Here is a 22,438-nt window from a genome sequence, read left to right as displayed (position 1 = left end):
CGCCAACTGCTTTTAAAACTGTGGCCATACTTTTTCTGTTTACTGCAGTAGGGGTTTATCCTCTCTCGGCTGCAATATGAATCCAGTAATAATTTGATTGGAGAGACTTGGCTGCGCACTGCCAGATGTCCAAACACCAGTTGATGACAGACCCCTTGAGCTATGTCTTCAAGTGAAAATGGTTAATCATTTTCAATAATCTATTTGAGGTACTGCCTGCTCAACACCAACACCCCCACCAGCCGTGGAGGTGGTGAGCAGATACGAGGATTGGGAGTGCTGTCTTCATGCTCCCTCAGTTTTAAAGGTTATTCTCATTTGCTTGTTAGGAACAGACCTAAAAATATCCACGTAAAAATTGGTCACAGTGCCGGGTTATCAGCTCACTTTCATTCTTTTACAGTTTCCAGTCTGGAGACAATTTATTAGAAGCATTCCAAGCGTGAAGGGCTCAAGTTATTGGAACAACAATAGAAGTTGGAATTGCTCTTCTTTGAGCCGAGAAGGTGTCTGTAGGCACTTTGTTTGGATGGTGAAAGTAGATTTGAGCTGTGACATTCAAACATCAATTCAATAGAAAGGAGGGAAAATACAGACTATGGACATTAGCAGGGGAGTGGGAGTATCTGAATAGCTGTTTTGAAGATCTGCCTCAGGTATATTAGAATGAATGTACGGTTCGATGAAATAATCACCTAGATGCATAAAGTAAACAAAAATGTCCAAGTGTATGAACTGGGAAATTTGAAACAAATGAGTAAAAGAACTGGGTATCTTGGGGAAAAAAAGATGAAGTATCGGGGCTGCTCGCAACTTCATAGCCAAAGCATTCAAAAAAGTAAGAATGGAAAGCAAATGCATTCCATGAAGAGGCTAGAACATGCAAAGTGAGGAATTGAAAGTGACAGTGAAATTAGTTGACTTGCCATGCATTTAAATGGCATTTAACATTGTAAATATAATAAAATAAATCTGAAACAAAAGCATAATGGTTAAGAAAGTCAGGTCTGATAGTGTTTGTAGAAAGAGAAACAGAGTTGAAGCTTTCTGACAAAGGGTTATTAATTTCTATTTATGATGTCAGCTCATCTATCTTGTTATAATGCTGTGTGCATTTAGATATTGAGCCTTAAGTTTGACTTACGACTTCTATTTACTCCAGTTCTAATTTCTACTGCATTCCATTCTCAGCTTTTCTATCTCAATTGCATCTGTTCAGATGTCACTATTGGCGGAGCTGACTCTCAGCGATCTTTTTCCTCACTGTCCCCACTGGTGAACAGGGCCTTCAGTTGTGTCAGATTCATTTCCTGGCTCTTTGCCTATGCAATGCTCTTCCACTCCTTCCCAGAACAACAAAAAGTTCCCCATGCCTTTATTTTCCACCCTTGTCATCTCCTCATTCAAAGGACCATTCTCTGCCATTTTCTGCACCTCAAGCAGGATTTCCCACCAAACCCACTCCACTGCAAGCATTCTGCAGGTACCCTTGCTTCCACAGTACCTTGATCCAGTTCTCCATCAGACATAACACGTGCGGACTCCCCCCATGGCAACTTTCCATGTAATCATAGGTGTAACACTTGCCTTTTACATGTCCTCCCTCTTCAGTGTTCAAGACCTCAAACATGTTTTCCAGGTGAGGCAGTATTTTACGAGTGCATCTTTAAATTTAATCAGACTAGGTTTGCAGAACACCCCTGCTTGCCATTTCAATAAACCACCTTGCTGTCATGCTAACGTTTCATAGAAATAGAAAATAAGAGCAGGAGTACGCCATTTGACTCTTTGGGTCTGTTCTGCCATTTATTGTTGCAATGGCTGATCATCCAATTTAATAACCTGTACTTGCTATTTCCCCCCCACTCCCAATTTCCTTTAATCCGTTTAGTCCAAAATGCTCTATCTACTTCCATAATAATATCCTGAAATCATGCAATGTTCGACTACTTTCTGTGAAAGCAAGCTCCACAAGCTTGCCCCTCTCTGGGTAGGAATTTCTCCTCATCTCAGTCCTAAATTATTTCCCAGTATCCTTAACCTACGACCTCTGGTTCTGGGCCATTGAGACCATCCTCCTTGTATCTCCCCTGTCTAATCTTGTTAGAATTTTATATATTTTTGTGAGGTCCCTCTAATTCTTCTAATCGTAACCGATTGAACCTCTCCTCGCATGTCAATCCTACCATCCGAGGAATTGGTCTGGTAAACTTTCACTGAACAACTTCCTCAGACAAGGAGACCAAAACTATGCACACTATTTCAGGTGTGGTCTCACCAAGGCCTAGCATAATTGCAGAAGACACTCTTCCTCTTGCACTTAAATCCTCTTGCTATGAAGATCAACATACAAACTACTTTCTTTAACACCTGCTGCACCTGCATTCTTACCTCCTTCAATTGGTGTGCAAGGATACCCAGGTCTCTCTCAATTTATCATCATTTAGATGTTAATTTGGCTTCATGTTTTTTGTGACCAAACGGGATAACCTCACATTTATCCACTTTATACTGCATTTGCCGTGAACATGCCCACTGGCTCAGCTTGTCCAAATGTTTTTTTGGTCCCGGGCAGAAAGCAATGTACCAGCAAAGCAAAATGCAAGCTTGAAGATCACCACCGAATTTTCTGCTTCGGCACTTTACAGCCTCTAGGTCTCACCATTGAATTCCATAACTTTAAACACTGACTGCACAATGTCTGTTCTTGATTTTCCTTATATTCTCCTCCACCTCCCACCTTCCAGTCTTACCCTGTTCCTGTGTTGGTTACTTTTTCTTTCAGTAGAGAGGACCTATTCTCTCCCTTTCACACTTTAATTTGCACCCATTTTACATCACTTTTTCTCTTTCCACCATTGACAACCCCTCTGATTTTTACACTGGGCCTCTACTCCATCTGTTTCCTTTGCTCCTTCTCTGTTTCTGTCAATAGCATAAAAAGACATTTTCTAACATTTTTCAGTCTGAAGACGTCATACTGGGCTTAAAACTGTCACTCAGTTTCTCTCTGCACAAATACTGCCAGACTTGCTAAGCTTCTCCAGCATCCTCCACATTTGCTTCTAATTACTGCAATCTTTTCTGTCACTCTGCTTTTCTAGCATCACACTCTTCTATTTTGATCTACAGCATCTGCAGTCCTCACTTTCTCCTAAATGTAGAGGAGTAGGATAGGGGAATGTGTATGTGTGGGATACTCTTCGGAGGGTCGGTATGGACATGTTGGGCCCAATGGTCTATTTCCACTCCATAGGGATTCTCTGATTCACACTTTGATTATAGTTCATCTCTTCATTAATCTACGCCTCTGTTTTCTCGTTTCTTTTTGAGTATTTAAACTCTTCAATTGAAGCCTCCTTCCTGCCCAACTGATGACTTTAAAGCCCTATCTACAACCGTAGTTATTCAATTTGTAATAGTTCTGTCTTTCTCCAGTACTGGTGCCAGTGTCGATTGAATCTGAACCCACATTTCTTCCACACTAATCTTTAACCCTGATATATTTAACTTTGTAATCTTATTTACGCTATGCCAATTTGTACATGGTTCAGGTAGTAATGTGGAGATTATTAGCTGTATGGTTCTGATTTTTAATTTGGTTCTGAGCTGCTTGTAAGCACTTCGAAAATCCCTTTCCTGGTCCCACCTATACACACCTATATTCCCGACAAACGCACACACACACCACTTAGTGCCGATGTGGTCACTCTGGATTGCAACGACAGCCACAGCTCTGGCACACTACAACTGCTGCACATTGCCTGCTGAGCAATATCTATTCTATTGAATTAGTTAATTTGGATGTTAAATATTTTAAACGATAACTCTACTATTCAACTGCAATCATGTCTATTGATTTCAACCTCTTGACCAATCAAACATGACATGGAAGAAATATCCACCAATCAGCTGTCCGTTTTCCTGTGACAGTACATTTCACTCCTAGCAGATAAAAATACGTTGAAATACGTTGCCTCTTGCTTTATCTCCTGCTGTCCTTCTCATGTGGGTTCACTGTTCTCTTTTTGAAGTTGCTGTCCCTGTGCTCTCTTGCATTGTTTGAGAAGCTGCACTCTCCCATTAATTATGAAGCTGACCCCATCCCCCTCCCCCTCATTTTGTTCAGAAGCATAGGGTCCTCCTTTATTTCTTTCTTTTAGAAATTTGTGAGGGTTTCTGGATCCTTCTTTCTCTTTCTCCTTTGATGTTGATGACTGGCTTCAGATCCTTCTGCTTTTGCCCTCTTCCAGTATTTATTTAAGTACTTTTTTATGTAAGCCTGATTAGAACAAGAGTGATTTACAAGGTAGAATTCCAAGATAAAATCTGTGGAACCATAGGAACTCGGAAAACTTAAGAAGTCTATTTAAAAGAAGTCTACCAAATGCTTTTTAGATGTTTATTTATTAGCTAAGAGTGTGTATTTATTTTACTCCAGTGCATCCTTTAACTATAATCAATGTTCCAAGTAATCAAGCATTTGTGCACAAGTCAGCTCCTTAGGAATTGCACATATGTAGCTGTGTGAAAATTTCAAGTGACGCTGACTTAAATGACTTACCCGTGCACTCCAAAAATAATTAGAGGGAATATTGCCTGTTTCCACAGACTAGTTTTGAACAACAAAATTCAATCCAAATTAAAACAGATTTATTCTGAAAATCTTGAAAATAGTAGCTATGAACATTTGAGAAATCAGGTTATTAATTACTTGAATATGTTTCTATCAGTCATTTGTGGAGTGCTGGGCAGGATAATTAGTATTAGAATTGTGTGCAAGTGCAATTTAATTATATATTTTCCATTTGAGATATTAGCAAATTAATTTTGTTTTTGTAAATGCAAATATTCATTTTCTCTTTCATCATCTTTTTGATGACACCATTGATTTCAGAGGAGGCATTTCTGAAAGTTCCGAGTTAATCAAGTGCTTTTAGTGTTAATTCTTCAGAGTGAGTGGATTTAACTTCAGGTTCCAAAAGTGGACTGACAGCATGGTCATTCTCTTTGCAATCTACTTAATACCCGAACTGGTGGAGAGAAACCCTAATCTTATTAACAAACTATGGGAGGTGGTGGGATCATGATAATATTACTGGACTATTAATCCATACACTTGCACAATTCCATTTTCCGGGGACATATCTTGGTGGAATTAGAATCCAGTTAACGAATCTGAAATTGGGTATTGCTGAGAAGGTGTTTTTTTTCACAATTTTTCATGTTGCTCAAATCAGAACAAGTTGTAAGAATTATCAAGTTAAAGGAAAACAATGTTCATACTGTATGAGAGGAGAAAGCTGATAGGTTGTCAAGTGGACTTTGATGCATGTGTGCTATTGAGAATGCTAATGCGCCAGTTAATGATAATTAGCTATTAACTGTGAAGCTTTGTTTAAATTATGCCCTGAGGGAGTGAGCAATATTGCCCTGAGAAATAAATCCGAGAATGCTGTCACTTGTGTCCTTTAGGGGAGAAAATTTGCTATCCTTCTCTGATGACTCCAAACAATATTATTAAATGTCTTCTGAAGAGCTGCAGTAAACCACTCAGATGTACTTTACTGCTACAGAGCTTAAGAAAAGGAATGACACTCAATGGATCATATTGTACTAGAATCATATTGTACCCGCGCTTCGGCGGGTCGGTGTGGACTTGTTGGGCTGACAGGCCTGTTTCCACACTGTAAGTAATCTAATCTAATGACAATGGCAAATCCAGCCCTCATGAAAAGTCCTCCTTGCTAATATCTGAAGTCTTGTGCAAAATGGGACAGTTTTTGAACAATGTAATCACAGGATCATACCGTACACCACCATCACAATCTTGGCTATGGCAGACAGACTCAAAGAAGTGGTGGCATAGTTAAAAAGAAGTTCTACTGGGATTTCTAAAGATTGATACTGGACTCCCGTATCATCGGCAAGAAAATCTCCAGCTGATTCTACCTATGGGGCCTTACTCATCCCTTGCCCTCCCCACAAGCTGAAGATTCAGTACTACTCCATGTTATACACCACTTAGTAGAAGCACTAATGGTGGCTAAGACACAGAATAAATTCTGGCTGATGACTTCAATGTTCACCAATAGTCATTCTGTAGCATCAAAACTGACTAAATTGGGCAAGTCCTAATGGGCGATGGGGTTTATGGCAAGAGGGGAGAGATCCAACAAGAGGGAAAACCTTACTTACTTGCATTCTCGCTAATATAATGTCCCAGGTGCATCCATCTATAATGGTATTGATTGTGGTTACCATCACGTAGTCCTTGTGGAGACAAAACTCTATTTTCAACTTAGGATAGCCTCTGTTGTATTGTACACCATTATTGTATGCTAAACAGGATAGACTTTGAACTGATCAAACACCTCAAAGCTAGGCATCCACAAGGTGTTGTGGGTTACCAGAATTTTACTCAACCAAAGTCTGTAACCTCGTAGTCTGGCATTTCCCCATTCTACCATCACCATCAAACCAAAGGTGTCAACTCAGTCCAGTTACACCTCAGGACTATGTGCATGTCAAAATGCATAAGCAGCATGAGATAGACAGATTCTACAAGTGACTCCACAATCAACAGGTAAGATCTGCAGTCCTATTACATCCCATTGTGAATGGTGGTGGAACATTAAACAACTAACAGGAGGAGGAAATATCAAAACCCTCAAATCCTCAATGATGAGAAGTGAAGGTGGGTGATGGGGTGCTGTGATGGTTATATGGGCAACACCTATATATGCAAGAAAGAAAGCCTAATTTCATCCAGAACTACTAAATGGGTGATGTAGCATTAGATTAGATTCCCGACAGTGTGGAAACAGGCCCTTCGGCCCAACCAGTCCACACCGGCCCTCCGAAGAGTAACCCACCCAGTCCCATTTCCCCTCTGAATAATGCACTTAACACTGGGCAATTTAGCATGGCCAATTCACCTGACATGCACGTCTTTGGATTGTGGGAGGAAACCGGAGCACCCGGAGGGGACCCACGCAGACACTGGGAGAATGTGGAAACTCCACACAGACAGTTGCCCGAGGAGGGAATCAAACCTGGGACCCTGGTGCTGTGAGGCAGCGGTGCTAACCACTGAGCCACCGTGCCGCCCAGCATAACCTGATGTTTCCAGTATCATGGTCTTCAGTCAATTGAATTCATTCTAGGTGCTGTCAGAAACCACCTAAGGCACTGGATACTTGAAAGAGTATGGGCCCTGATAATTTTCTGAAGACTTACTGAAGACTTCTACTGTACCCCTTAGGCAAACTATTCTGGTAGAGCCTCATCATTGACATCCACTGAGCAGTGTGGAAAATTTCCTAGTGTACCCTGTCCATTAAAAAGAGGTCAGAATCAACCCAGCCAACTAATGACCTAGTCTACGCTTCATCGTCAGCAAAATGATAGTGGTTTAGTTTGGTTCTAGTATTAACCTCATTATAGCCTTCATCCAAATATGAACAAATTAACTGACCCCAGAGGTATTCGTGATGTGGATGGACTGAGGTGGACAAAGTAAAAAATCACACAACACCAGGTTATAGTCCAATAGGTTTATTTGGAAATACAAGCTTCCGGAGCACTGATCCTTTGTCAGGTAGCTAGTAGCTACTAGACGAAGGAGCAGCACTCCAAAAGGTTGTACTTCCAAATAAACTCATTGGACTGTAACCTGGTGTTGTGATTTTATTTTTGCCTATAGGTATTGTAAGGTTACTGTCCTTGACCTCAAGGCATCAAGGACCTGTTGCGAGGTAGGAATCAATAGAAATCCAGAGGACGGTGGGTGTCTAGAATCCACTGCGCAGTTCGGTGTTTGAGGTGGGAAACCCTTCATTCATTTATAAAGAGTTTGAAATTACATCTGAGGCACTGTAATCTGCAAGTCTATGGATTTGGTGCTAAAAAGTAGAATTGGATTGGGTAGCTAGTCTAATCAGCAAGCAGAGACTTGATGAGTTAATCTGCTAGAATTCTTTCAGAATGTAACAAGCAAGTTAGACAAAGGAGAGCTAGTGGACATGATCTATTTGGATTGACAAGGTGCTGTACAGGCAGTTGCTAAATAAGATAAGAGCTCATGGTGTTACAGGTAAGGTACTAGCATTGATATATGATTGACTAATTGGTTGAAAGCAGAAGGGATAAAGGTGTCTGTTTCAAGATGGCAGTCGGTGGCAAGTGGAATTCTGCAGGAGTCCACGTTGATACCATAACTATTCACATTATACATTAACAATCTCAATAAAGGAACTGAGGGCATTGTTGCTAAGTTTACAGATAACACAAGATAGATGGATGGACAGGTAATGTTGAGGCATCAGGTAGATCGTAGAATGATTTGGACATGCTAGGCGAGTGTGCAAAGAACTGTCAGATAGAATACAGTGTGGCAAAGTTTGAGGTTATACATTTTGGTCAGAAGAATAGAGAGGTATACACTATTTTCTAAATGGGGAAAGGCCTGACATATGAAGTGCAGCTGAGGACTCTAGGTCTGTATTCGGAGTTTAAAAGGATTGGAGGGAGTGTGGGTAAGCTTTGATTTAAACATAGAGGGTACACAGAGGTGTGTTTAGAATGGATATGGTCGATGATGTTTCCACTAGTATGAGAGACTTGGACCTGAGGGCACAGCCTCAGAATAAAGGAACAACCCTTTAGGACTGAGATGACGAGCAATTTCTTCAGCCAGAGGAACTCATTGATGCAGAGGGCTGTGATGGCCAAGTCTTTGGAGATAGATAGATTCTTGATTAGTAAGGGGATAACGGATTACAGGCTGAAGACAAAAGAATGGGGTTGTAAAACATAGCAATGATCAAAGCAGATTTAGAGTCATAGAGATGTACAGCATGGAAACAGACCCTTCGGTGAATAGCTTAACTCTGCTCCTATGGTCTTAAGTGGTTGTGGATGTTGGAGGTCAATCATCTCAGTTCTGGGATATCTTCTGCAGAGTAGTATCCTTGGCCAAACCATCTTCAGCTTCATTCATGACCTTCCCTCCTTCAGATGGAGGGGATGATAGTGATCATTTTCATGATGGGTTAGCATCATTTGCTATTCTTCAAATACTCGTGCCCATACACAGCAAGATTCGAACAACATTCTAGTTTGGGCTGAAAATTTGCAAGTATGACATTCTCAAAACAGAGAATCGGATCTCCCTATGACATTTAGTGGCATTACCATCGCTGAATCCCCCACTATATCAATATGTTGAGGGCTATCACTGTCCAGAAACTGAATTGGACCAGACATCTAAATACTGTCTAGTTATAAGAGTAGGTTAGAGACTGAAAGTTCTGCAGGGAGTAACTTTCCTCCACTCCCACTGCTTGTCCACATGTGCACAGCAGAAATCAGAAGTGTGATGGAATCTCCTTGCTCGCCTGAATGAGTACAGCATTAGTACCACTCATTCGCAGCAATTTACTTTACGTGATTGGCATCCATCACCACGTTTAGTCCCTTTAAGGACTGACATCCTTTCAACTTGGCTTATTTGGTACCATTTGTTTTTATCTGTTTAACTGTATTTCTAACTGCTTAAGAGGTTTCATTCCCTCCACCACTGACACATGGTGCCAGCTGTGTGTTGTATGCACAAAATGCACTGCAGTAACTCACCAAAGCTCCTTTGACAGCATCTTGCAATCCCATGATCTCCACTACTGAAAAGGACAGGGACAGCAGATATATAGGAACACAACCATACGCAAGTTCCCCTCCTGACTTGAAATTATATTGCTGTTCCTTCACTGTAGCTGGGTCAAACTCCAAGTGCTCCATTCTAATTAGCACTCTGGGTAACACCTGCACCCCATAATTTGCAATGGCTTAAGAAGGGTAGCACACAGTCACCTTCTTGAGGGCACTTAGGAATGAGCAATACATGGTGCCCACACTCAGAACAAATAATGAAATCGACATTGTTGCTAAAAGAGTTAATTATTTCATGATTGTATTTTAGTGAGCACCAGAACTAATAGCCTTAAATACAATGCATCCATAAAAGCTTTTGCGTACGAGCAACACTGCGATAATTACAAGCCCAGCAGTTAAGCGGAAGACTGAATCACAGAAGTGTTACTGTGCAAGAGGATGCATTTGTCCTATTGTGCCTGTCATCAGCTCATTAAATGAACATCATTACTTCGTGCCAATCTTTTGCTTTTTTTCTCCTTTTACTTTTATCCAAATAATCATCCAATACCCTCTTGAATGCCACAATTAAACCTGCCTTCACCACACTTCCAAATAGTGCACTCCACACCTAAACCAGCTGACTAAAAAGGTTTTTCCTTACTTACCCTTGCTTCAATCAGATAATCAAATGTCTGATTTCAAAACAATCAAAGTAACATTAGAAGTAACAACTAATTTTGTTCTGGAGAAGATCATAAAAGGGTGGCTTAGTGGTTAGCACTGCTGCCTCACGGTACCAGGAACCTGATTCCAGCCTCAGGCGACTGTTTGTGTGGAGTTTGCACATTCTCTGTGTCTGCACAGGTTTCTTCTGGGTGCTCCGGTTTCCTCCTGCAGTCCAAAGATGTGCAGATTAGGTGGATTGGCCATGGTAGATGTGGGGTTGGGAAATAGGATGGGGGCCTACGTATGGTTGGATACTCTTCGGAAGGTTGGTGCGGACCCGATGGGCCAGATGTCCCCTCTCTGCATTATAGGGATTCTGTGATCTTAAGATCGGATTTATAAATGCCTCGGGTACAAGCTTCAAGTGAATAAAATGAAGGAAGGTCTCTTCATTGCACTGATTGTTAAAATGAATGGGAGAAAATTTAGCAAGGAAAACAAATTAGATTAGATTAGATTACTTACAGTATGGAAACAGGCTCTTCGGCCCAACGAGTCCACACCGACCCGCCGAAGCGCAACCCACCCATATCCCTACATTTATCCCTTCACATAACACTACGGGCAATTTAGCATGGCCAATTCACCTACCCTGCACATCTTTAGACTGTGGGAGGAAACCGGAGCACCCGGAGGAAACCCACGCAGACACGGGGAGAATGTGCAAACTCCACACAGCACAGTTGCCTGAGGTGGGAATTGAACCCGGGTTCTGGTGCTGTGAGGCCCCAAATTGTTACCAAATATTAAACTACAAAGTACAATTTTAAGCTGCAGTTGGTCACACAGTGACAATACTTTACGGTGTTATTCTCAATTCATGTCACATGTTCGATATATGTTTCTTAATATCTGTTTCTACACTAATAACCACTGTCTATGCACTGGAGCTTGAAGCAGTGTTGGTAACTGTGTCTTGTGATTCACAAATATTTATTAGCTTTCTCCAATATGAGTATCACTATTTTCCACCTACCAAGACAAGTGACTTTGTGCTGCATGACCTTACTTTGGTAACCTCGTTTTAACTCTGATAGACTAGTAGGCTGTTGTAGACATGTAGTTATTAAGGAAAACAGTATTCAAGACTGAGTAATGCTGCCATGTCCTCAAAACAAAATGCTGTTTTCTCCCATTTCACTCTGACTGGCTAAGTGTATGTTACTATTTGCAGCTGAAAAGTGCGGAAATACTTTCCCAAAATTTCAAAGAAGGCAATAACACACATTTCTGATTATACCTTTCAATGAGGTAAACCAGCATAAACTCAGCTTGAAGTGCAGCTTTGACCTCTAACTCCATTGTCCATTTTGTATTGAAGCAGTTGCCACCCAAGTCAACAATTATATTTGACATCAGTCATAAAGTTATGATGTAGTTTAGCTTTCACTTCACAAAGACTGGATTATTAAATTTTCATTGTTATTTTTTCTCTCTGGACATAGGACACTTAACCCAAAGAAACAACTGCTTACAATCTCAGATGTGTTTTATTTTTGTGAACTTTCCTGCAAGATTACATGAAGCAGAGCTGTTTAGGGTACTGCTTAAAATCATATTATCTAGTCTTATTCCAAATTTCTCTAACTGAACTTTACAGCAGTCATCAGCTACACTTTTAGGTATAATTAATTTTCTGTAAACTCACTGTCTATTTAAAAGTATTTATCATAAATTACAAAGTTAATATTAGTTTGGCATTAATATGCAATAAATTACAGATAATTAATGACATTTATGTATTGTATTTAAGTCTATGCGTCTTTAATTTTATTTCAACCGTATGTACTTTGACAGAGTTTTTTTGGCAAGATAAATAAGTAAGGTATGATTGGAAGAATGTTGCTAGCCAACTGACATTTAATCCAGAACTGTGACCTAATTTTGTAATTTTTGTTAAATCTTTCTGGTTTAATACCACAGCTGAATGTGTTACTGATGAATTTTACCTTCACACATTGAGGCATAGCAATATATTCTTCCTTTGTCAGATCTCCTTTATTAAGTCTATATTTGACTGTCAACATGAGGGAAGGAAGAGCCACATGCCTGTTTTTTTAAATAAAAATTATGATTGGCCATTTCATCTGACCAACTAATGACTTTCACGCCAATGCTATATTCAAAATATTGCTCAGGTTGCATCTTTACTGAAGCATATCTTTTCTCCAGAGTGATTTAATGGTTTGTCGGCTAAACATTTCCCATAAGGGAAAATCTATATTAGTGTTGTTTACTAAGATCCATTGCACAGTAACAAGTAAACACTGGACTGAAGAGAAGGAAGATACCCTGTTTCCACTGTAAAGCAATGTGTGGAGTTATTCTAACGTTTAAAATTACAGTACGGTTTCATGTCAAACACCAAGGACTGGCTAAACGAGTTCTGTGTTGCTGCACTGAGTCTACAGCCAGTATTATCGGTGCCCCAATGTGCATACAATGGTTAGACCTCTCAGGAAATGGTAGAAGCAAGCATGGTATTGAAAATTGATGAGACCAAATTTATTGCTGAATAGACTGTTTACTTCTCAGTAGATTAGTATAAAGACTATTTCCATGACAATTTCTGTGGCGTATGGTGAACACATACTAATACCACCTGAGATAATCCAAGCTCAATCAACCACTATAGCTTCTAAAAATATGTGACAGTTGTAACAATCTGACAGATTCATGATTGATGGATTTAGATGACTCTCTAAAATTTCCCAGAATTGATTACTAAATAGGAAAACCATGACAGAAGATGAATCAAAGGAAATGAGAACATGCACGTGGCTTCTTCCTATTTGAATGCTGATTTGAAGCTAAATTAATGATCTTTAGAGGAGACCTTCTATTTAAAAAGCACCTGTTACAAATAATCTCTTTTACAGTTTAATTGAGAATAATGAAGTGATTATGCAAGTTAATATAATAGAATAGAAAATAATAAAGCGTTATAGAATATTACAATAGTACTGTTTTTCTGCATTTCCTTTTCTAAAAGCATCATCTTATACATGGTCATTTGTGTCTGCAATGTAATAGACATCCTGAGGAATGATCGTTGCTACATGTTAATTCATAAATGCTGTCAAATGAGTTACATTTTTAATGTCCAGGGTAATATATTTAAAATAAATTGATTTAACTCTACTAATTTGAAAGCACAGCAATATTTGTAATAACTATAAAATTGTGCTTTGATTTTAAGCTGCAAAGCTTCCTTGCATTTATAAGGATCCAGTGCACTATTAACAGTCTGTCAAGCTTATCATCAATAATCAGCTGATGAAACTCATCAATATATAATTATACTATATCACTGTTTTTAATTCTGAGTATATGATAGCACATAAATAATTTTGTCTTCCGCTAATGGCATGAGTTCACTCTTGCTTTAATTGTTGAGACTTCTGTATCACAGTTTGTCGGTTTCCCTGTGTCTAAGTTATGCTACTAATCTATAAACTCTGATTCTTTGTCTTAGCATTTTGATATTAGACTACAGCTTCCCCTTCCCTAATCTTCACCCTGCACCTTTGCGCTCTCTCAATCTTTCCCTCACCCCCTACCCACCACCCCAACACTTTTCTTCTCTTTGACCCCCTGTATGAAATGGCACAAGTGGGTTTCTATGTTTGTCTCACTGATAGGCAAAGTTAAATTAACTTTGAGTTGAAGGAAACTGTTCATGAGTGTAAACGTCATTTCAGTTCATTTTTGTGGGAGTTCCCTTTTTGTCTGCTTCAGTTGAATTTGTTTTTATTCCTATTGTCTTCTGTTTCTCCATCTTATTTCATGTATATCATAAGTGAAAATATTTCTCATCTCAACATTTCTTTGTGAGATTCTGTTAGTCTGTTAGAATCACATATGGTAACAGGACAGAAGGAGGCCATTCAGCTTTGTGCCAACTCTCAAACTGAGCCATTTCCCTACCTTATCTATTGCTTTTCAGACAATCCAATTCCCTCTTGAGTGACTTGATTGAACCTGTCTCCTCCACACTCCCTCTCTGTGCATTTCAGATCCAAACCACTAGCTGCATGAAAAGGTTTTTTTACCACATATTACCATTGCTTCTTTTACCAGTTAGCTCTGTGCTACCTTGTTCTTGATCCTTCCACCAAATGTGAAAGAGTTTTCCCTATTTTACTCTTCATGTATTGAATACCTCTATCAAATCTCCTCTCAACTTTCATTTCTCCAAAGGAACAGTCCCACTTGATAGAATCTATCTAAGTGAAATTCCTAATCCCTAGAACTATTGTCGTAATTTTCCTAATCTTCTTGTCTTGCCACCAGTGTCATTATTGAGGATAATTTGGTTAAAGCCAATTTATGAGCTTTACTGTTTTCCTTGGTGAAATTCCTTATGATTCCTTAGAACACTTCATAACCTGGGGTCTTGCTAACCATGACAAAAATATATAATTTGAGATGTTTTGAAATATGTCAAACAAATAATTAATTCAGCTGGAAGTTCGATATGCTAGGGCAAAACAGCTCAGTGCTGCGAAAATAATTGAACAATGCAGCATCCATTATATGTTTTATCAGCTTAGTACATTCAGATGTCTTTAGAAACTTTATTGACTCTACTGAGCCAGCACCAAATTATTGTAGATATTCTCCAATCTGCCTGTTCAGAGATATTACTACATACCTCTGGAGCAGATGGGACTTTCATTATTGGCAACCCCAATAGAACAATCATAATGGGAGAAACAAAACTTGAGAGATTAGTTTTTTTTCAAATGTTGTAAATCCTGAATAAAAATATAAATTGATGCAATACAGTACAAAGATCAATTCAGCTTTGTAGGTAAAATATTAACTTGGATACTTTGTACAAAACTTTCTTGGAAGAATTAAGTCAAAGATACTGTCTTTTTAAACTTGTCTATTTCTTGTGTTTATTGGCTTCATTTAAAAAATATACTTTTTACATTATTGAGGTGACTTATTTTGTAATTTTTACTTTAAATGTTTTCAATTCTTTTAACCTAAACACACATGGAATAATACCTTCTTTGTGGCTTCTTTCTGTAGTAAACTGCATCCAAGAGTTTAGCTTTTTAATACTGCTTTGGTCTGCTGACAGGCTTTTTGCTGCAGTAATCTGATCAAAAGCTGCGAACTAACCAGGTTTAAACCACTTATTTTGCACCAGATGTAGAGTGTTTTAGATGGCATATATCCAAATTTGCCAACGTCTGTTGAAAGACAAAAACCTTCAAAATCTTCATAATTTTGGTTGCTGGTAGTAATTATTAAAATGGGCAAAATTCATTCTTTGGGATCACTGTTAACTCAGCATATTTATTGTGCGCTGTGATTATATGGTTGTATTCTACATTCAGCTTCAGTTAGTATGAGAATTTATCTTGATTATTTTCAGTTTTAGAATCATGGTCATAGAGCTCTCCTGCACAGAAAGAGGCCTTTTTGGCCCATCGAGTCTGCGCCAGTCAAAAACAACTACCTAACTCTTTTAATCTCATTATCCAGCCCTTAGCCCATCATCTTGTATATCTTGGATCACAAGTGGATATTTAAATACTATTAAACTGTTATCTGCATCTACAACCCATACAGACAGAGTTCCAATTTTCCAAAACCTTCATTACTACCATTATTTTCTGCTATTTCGCAAATCGTTTTGTTTCCAGTAGCATAGAATTCCTCAAGGATGACGATGTTGTGTACACCGCCATTGCCATCCTTGGATATCATAGAATCCCTACAGTGTGGAAACAGGCCCGTTAGCCCAACAAGTCCACACTGACTCTCCAAAGAGTATCCCATCCAGACCCATTCCCCAACCCTATTACTCTACATTTCTCCTGACTAATGCACCTAATCTACACATCCATTAACACCATGGGGAATTTAGCATGGCCAATTCACCTAAACTACACATCTTTGGACTGAGAGGAAACTGGAGCACCTGGAGGAAACATACACACAGAGGAGGAGAATGTGCAAACTCCACAGACAGTTGCCCAAGGTTGGAATCGAACCTGGGTCCCTGGCACTGTGAGGCAGTGCTAACCACTGAGCCACTGTGCTGTCCTGTCACACTGACAGGATGAACCCAGCAGAGGTGGCAGCACAATGGTATATACAGTCAGGAATGAGTTGCCCTGGGAGACCTCAACATTGATTTCAGACAATATGAAGTTTCATGGCACCAGATTAAACATGGGCAAGGAGCTGTACTTTGCTCCCATGGCTGATGAATCAGTGCTGTTCCATATTGAATAGCACTTGGAGGAATAATTGAGAGTGGCAAGGACACAGTATGGACTCTAGGTGGGGATTTCAATGTCCACCACTGAGAGTGACTCAGAACCAGCAAGTTTGATAGAGCTGGCCAAGTTCTGTAGAACACTTCTGCGAGACTGGGTCTGTAGCAGATGCTGAGGGAATTGACAAGGGGGAAAAGCATCCTTGACCTTATCCTCACCAGTAGGAGTGAGCTCTGTGCAGTCCTTGTGGAGACAAAGTTTGACATTGAGGGTACTTTATATTATGTTGAGTAGCACTATCACTGTGCTAAATCAATTGAACTTAGAACAGATCTAGCAACTCGATTGAGCATACATGAGGCATTGTGGCCACCAACAGCAGCAGAATTATATTCCAACATATTTGCAACCTCATGGACCAGCAAATTCCCCCAGTCTACCATTACCGTAAAGCCTTGCAATCAACCTTGGTTCAATGGAGTGCGCAGGAGGGCTTGCCATGTGCACAGTAGGCATACTATAAAAAGAGGTGTCAACCTGAGGAAGCTACAAAACAAGACTATCTGCATTCCAAACAGCATCAGCACTAAATGATAAAGTAAAGCAATTCTATTACGAATGGATCAAATCTAAGTACTGCAGTTCTGCAACATCCAGTGGTGTTGGACAAGTAAGCAATCACTGGAAAAGAGGGCTGTACAAACGTTCCCATTCTCACTGATACCCAGCACATCAGTGTTAAAAATAAGACCAGAGCATTTGAAGCAGTTTTCAGCCAGAGCTGCCAAGTGGATTATCCATTTCATCCACCTCCAGAGGTCTCTGGCATCACAATTGCCAGCCTTTGTCCCAATCAAATCACTTCACATCCTATTAAGAAACAGTTGGAGGCACTCAATATTGCAAAGACTATGCTCCGTGACAACATTCCAGCAATAGTTCTGAAGTCTTGTACTCCAGAGCTTGCTACGTCCCTTGCCAAACTGTTCCATTAAGGGTACAATACTGGCATTTACCTGACAATGTGGAAGTCTGTCAGGTGTGTACTATACACAGAAGGCAGAACAAGTCCAAACTGATCAGTGACCACCTGCATTAAACAGTTCCATCATTAGTAGTGTGATGGAAGGTATCAACAGCAGTGCTATCGAGCTGCATCTAATCAGCAATAACCTGATCACTGATACCCAATTTTGTTTCTGCCTGGGCTACCCAGTTCCTGACCTTATTACAGCCTCAGTTCAAATGTAGATAAAAGAGCTGACTCCCAGAGGGGAGATGAGAGTTTTTGCTCTCAACATCAAGGCTGAACTTGATTGTGGCATTAAGGAGCACTAGCAAAAGTGGAGTCAATGGGAATCTCATCTGGCTCAAAGGAAGATGATTGTGGTTGTTGGAGGCCAATCATTTCAACTCCAGGACATTACTGCAGGAGTTCCTCACGATAGTGTCTTCGGCCCAACTATTCTTAAACAGCTTCTTCAGTGACCTTCCGTTTAGCATAACGTCAGATGTGGCAACGTTTGCTGATGATTCCAAAATGTTCATTATCATGTCCCCATTCCTCACATAATAAAGCAGTCCATGTCCAAATGCACCAAAATCTGGATAATATCCAGGCTTGGGCTGAAATGTAGCAAGTAACATTTACACCACACACACGCCAAGAAATTATCATCTCCTATAAGAGACATTCCTAGATGTCACCATTGACCAGAAACTGAACTGTACTAGCCATAAAAATACATTGATGCTAAAAACAGGTCAGAGGCATGGAAGCTGCAGTGAATAAAACACCTCCTGACTTCCCAAAGCCTGTCCACCATCTACAAGGCGCCATCAGGTATGTGATGGAACACTCCCTATTTGCCTGGATGAGTGCAGCTTCAACAATGATCAAAGTTTGGCACAATGCAGGACAAAGCAATCCATTTGATTGTCACAACACCCACAAACCTCCACTCCCTCCTCCAATTGCATAGTGGTAGTGCACCATCTGCAAGATGCACTGCAGAAATTCACCAAAGATTCTTAGCACCTTCCAAACTCATCATCCCTTCCATACGGAAGAACAAGAACAGCACATGCATGGAACACAGCACATTCAAAAACACTTCTCCATTCTGATTTGGAGATATATTACCATTCTGCCAATGTCATTGGGTCAGCACCCTTGAATACCCTCCCTGATGGCATTGTGGGTCTACCTACAACACAGAGTCTGCAGTAGCTTAAAGGCAGCTCACCACCATCATCTTATGAGTATCGAGGAACATGCAGCAGTTACTGGCCCAGCCAGCAATACCTACCTCATATGACTGAATTTTTCTAAAAAAAAGTGAGTAAAAGCAGTATATGTAGTAGATAGATATTTGTGTGAGAGAATCTTGTTTAAAGAAAATCATTCTTTCTATGACCATCTTTAAGGCTAAAGTGACAAAAGCTAATTTCAGATATGTTTCACAAGCTATCATCCATCCAAGGTTGCTAACTGACAGCAGGTTTCATTCTGTGAATAAATCTAATCATGTCGAGACTACCCTTTTTGTTCCTTCAGCTGGGTTTCATGCTTGTAACACTATGTTTTCAAACTTTGCTTCAACTAAATATTAGGAAGAATAAAACCTTTGCCATAGACTCCATTCCACCTGTCTTCCTGATAACTGTAAAAAGCTGAAGTAGATTGTTCACGAGTTGGTCTCATACTTGACCCTGACATGAGCTAGAATTTCTGCAGGCCTTGTGAAGTATGCCCAAAGTGCTGTTTTGTGGAGAGTTCCAGGATTTTGACCTAGTGGTGATGAAGGTAAGGTGATGTTCTGGTTTGTTTATGGCTGGGAGGGATCGTGGCTTCAGTCTTCCCAAACTTTAATTGGTAGTGATTTCTGATAATTTAATACTGGATGTCAAGTAATAAGTCTAAAATTTAGCGTAGAAGAACTGAGAGAGGTGGTAGTGAGGTGGAGCTGGCTTCATTAGCATACATGTGAAAACTAATGTAGCGTTTTTAGATGATGTTACCCTGGGACGGTATGAAAATGAGAAATAGGAGAGGGACCCCAGATAGATTGTTGCAATACCAGTAGTAATGGTGTGGAAGAGAAAATAGAGTCATAGAGATGTACAGCATGGAAACATACCCTTCGGTCCAACCCGTCCATGCCGACCAGATATCCCAACCCAATCTAGTCCCACCTGCCAGCACCCGGCCCATATCCCTCCAAACCCTTCCTATTCGTATACCCATCCAAATGCCTCTTAAATGTTGCAATTGTACCAGCCTCCACCACATCCTCTGGCAGCTCATTCCATACACGTACCACCTTCTGCATGAAAAAGTTGCCCCTTAGGTCTCTTTTATATCTTTCCCCTCTCACCCTCGACCTATGCTGTCTGGTTCTGGACTCCCCGACCCCAGGGAAAAGACTTTGTCTATTTATCCTATCCATGCCCCTCATAATTTTGTAAATCTCTATAAAGGTCACCCCTTAGCCTCCGTTGCTCCAGGGAAAACAGCCCTAGCCTGTTCAGCCTCTTCCTGTAGCTCAGATCCTCCAACCCTGGCAACATCAAGTTATTCTCTGGCTTCAGTTAGAGAATCTGGAACTAGATGAAAGCTGTCCCACCCACGCAAGACAGTAGAGACTGTTGAAGTCAAAGACAAGGCAAGAAAGAAGAGCAAGGTAAGTTTATCTTTGTCGCTGTGACATTAAATATCACAGTGATTTTGAGAGCTATTTTGATACTATTGTAGGACCAAAATTGTTGTTATTAATGATTCAAACATTGAATTCTGGGAGTAATTGGAACATATTTGGGAATGGCAACATGTGTGTAAGGACTTTGGAGAAGAAAAGGAGGCTGAAGTTTGGGAGGATAAATTTGTTTGTTTTTATAGGATTATAGAATTTTAAAAATGAGAGAGGTGGCAGCTGAATATTAATGATAACAGCTAACTAAAAGCAAATTTAGTGGTATTGGGATCAAGCGATTAAGGTATTAGTCTCCTAGATGAGTTAAGAGAGTGGATAAGAGGAAATAGGAGAGAAACTAAAGAAGGATTCAAATACAGGCCATGGCAGTAGGGAAGCAATTGGGCATCTGCTAACGAGAAACACAGAATTTAGTGCACATTACTGGAAGTGTGGTCAAAGGAGATGGGCAAGAGGTTTGAGAAGATTTGGAGGAGAGAAAAGAAGACGGAATAGAGTAGTTTCAACAGAGGAGAACAGAAGCCAATAGTGCTTTCTCACCCATAGAATGTGGAATTTAGAAAAATGAGCAGGCCATTCAGCACATCAATCTGGATCTGCACATCAAGATGATCATGGCGGCACAGTGGTTAGCACTGCTGCCTCACAGCGCCAGAGACCCGGGTTCAATTCCCGCCTTAGGCGACGGACTGTGTGGAGTTTGCACATTCTCCCCGTGTCTGCGTGGGTTTCCTCCAGGTGCTCCGGTTTCCTCCCACAGTCCAAAGATGTGCAGGTCAGGTGAATTGGCCATGCTAAATTCCCCATAGTGTTAGGTAAGGGGTAAATGTAGGGGTATGGGTGGGTTGCGCTTTGGCGGGTCGGTGTGGACTTGTTGGGCCGAAGGGCCTGTTTCCACACTGTAAAGTAATCTAATCTAATCTAATCTAATCTAATGGCTGATTCTCCATCTCAAGATCATGTTGCTCTCTCCCCAGACCCGTCGATACCTTTAGTGTTGAGAAATCTATATTTCTTTCTTAAATATATTTAGTGACTTAGTATCCACATCTGTGGGAGAAAATTTCATAGGTTCACCTTCTGAGAGAAGAAATTTCTCCTCATCTCAGTTCTAAATAGCTGACCCTGCATTCTGAGACCATGACCCCGTGTTCTAGAGGCCCTAGCCAGGTCATCATCCCTGCAAAATTTCTGTATAGCCTTGTCAGAATTTTATATACAGAGGAACCTCGATTAGCTGACATTCGATTAACTGAATTTTGGATTATCTGAACAAGATCACAAGCTCCTGATGCTTGGCTAACAATGTTATCCGGCATTTGATTAACTGAATGAAATACTCCCCGCCCACGTCCTTTGGATAATCGAGGTTCCCAATCATTTCTCTGAACTCCAGTAAACTCAGACCTAGTCAACCCGATCTCTCCTTGTACTACATTTCATTAATCTGCTGGTGAACCTCCTGTGCGCTCATTCTATGGCAAATAATCTTTCTTAGGTAGGGAGACTAACGCGAGGCACAGTACTCCCGGTATGGTCTCACCATGACCCTGTGCTGTTGCAATAAAATATCCTTGCTCCTGTACTCACATCCTGTTCCACTGAAGTCCAATTTACAATGAGCTTTCGCCAGATCTGACAGTAAATGCCTAAACCCGTGGTACCAGAAATGCATTTCATGCACTTATAGTAGCAGAACTGCATGCCATACGAAGGGAACGGCCAGGGTGAGAATGAGTAATGGTTTTATCGGGCATTAATAATTAGAAATAAAGGTCAAGCATAAATGGTAGCTGCAGAAATGTGATAAATGGGAAACAAAGGCAAGACAGTTGGTCTTTTGAAAATGCATTTATAAGTGATTGGAAACATGGGTAGAGAGAAATACAAGGATTAGCAGGGAGGTGGAGTTGGGGAAAGCTAAATGGGGATATGAGTGGAGAGTAATAAAAATAAGTGATCAGAGATGGGTGGCCTCTATAATCAATGCAATTAGTTTGGCAGGAACATGAGATGACAAGATCAATTTAAATGGATTGGAAAGTTTACATGAAAGGAGAGATTTGGGGAGCATAAGCGGGAGGTGAACTTATGTGAGAGAGAGAA

General features: G+C 40.3%; 1 protein-coding gene across 7 annotated transcripts in view; it reads left to right on the top strand.

Moving 5' to 3' along the window:
* Positions 1-22,438, top strand: part of cdk17 (cyclin dependent kinase 17) — a 229,258-nt gene that overhangs the window by 94,185 nt on the left and 112,635 nt on the right. Inside the window, exon 1 of one of the 7 annotated variants that reach the window (XM_087999736.1) lies at positions 18,939-18,957. The exons of the other annotated variants lie outside the window; for them this stretch is intronic. The gene's annotated coding sequence lies outside the window, so the exon portion shown is untranslated. Of the gene's footprint in view, positions 1-18,938; positions 18,958-22,438 lie in introns of those variants that run through there. 7 annotated transcript variants of the gene reach the window in all.

The sequence above is a fragment of the Chiloscyllium plagiosum genome, unplaced genomic scaffold (genome assembly GCF_037043375.1).
Source record: "Chiloscyllium plagiosum isolate Xiang-an unplaced genomic scaffold, Cpla_swu_hap1 HiC_scaffold_23, whole genome shotgun sequence".
Lineage (NCBI taxonomy): Eukaryota > Metazoa > Chordata > Chondrichthyes > Orectolobiformes > Hemiscylliidae > Chiloscyllium > Chiloscyllium plagiosum.
This window is presented reverse-complemented; position numbering and strand designations above follow the sequence as displayed.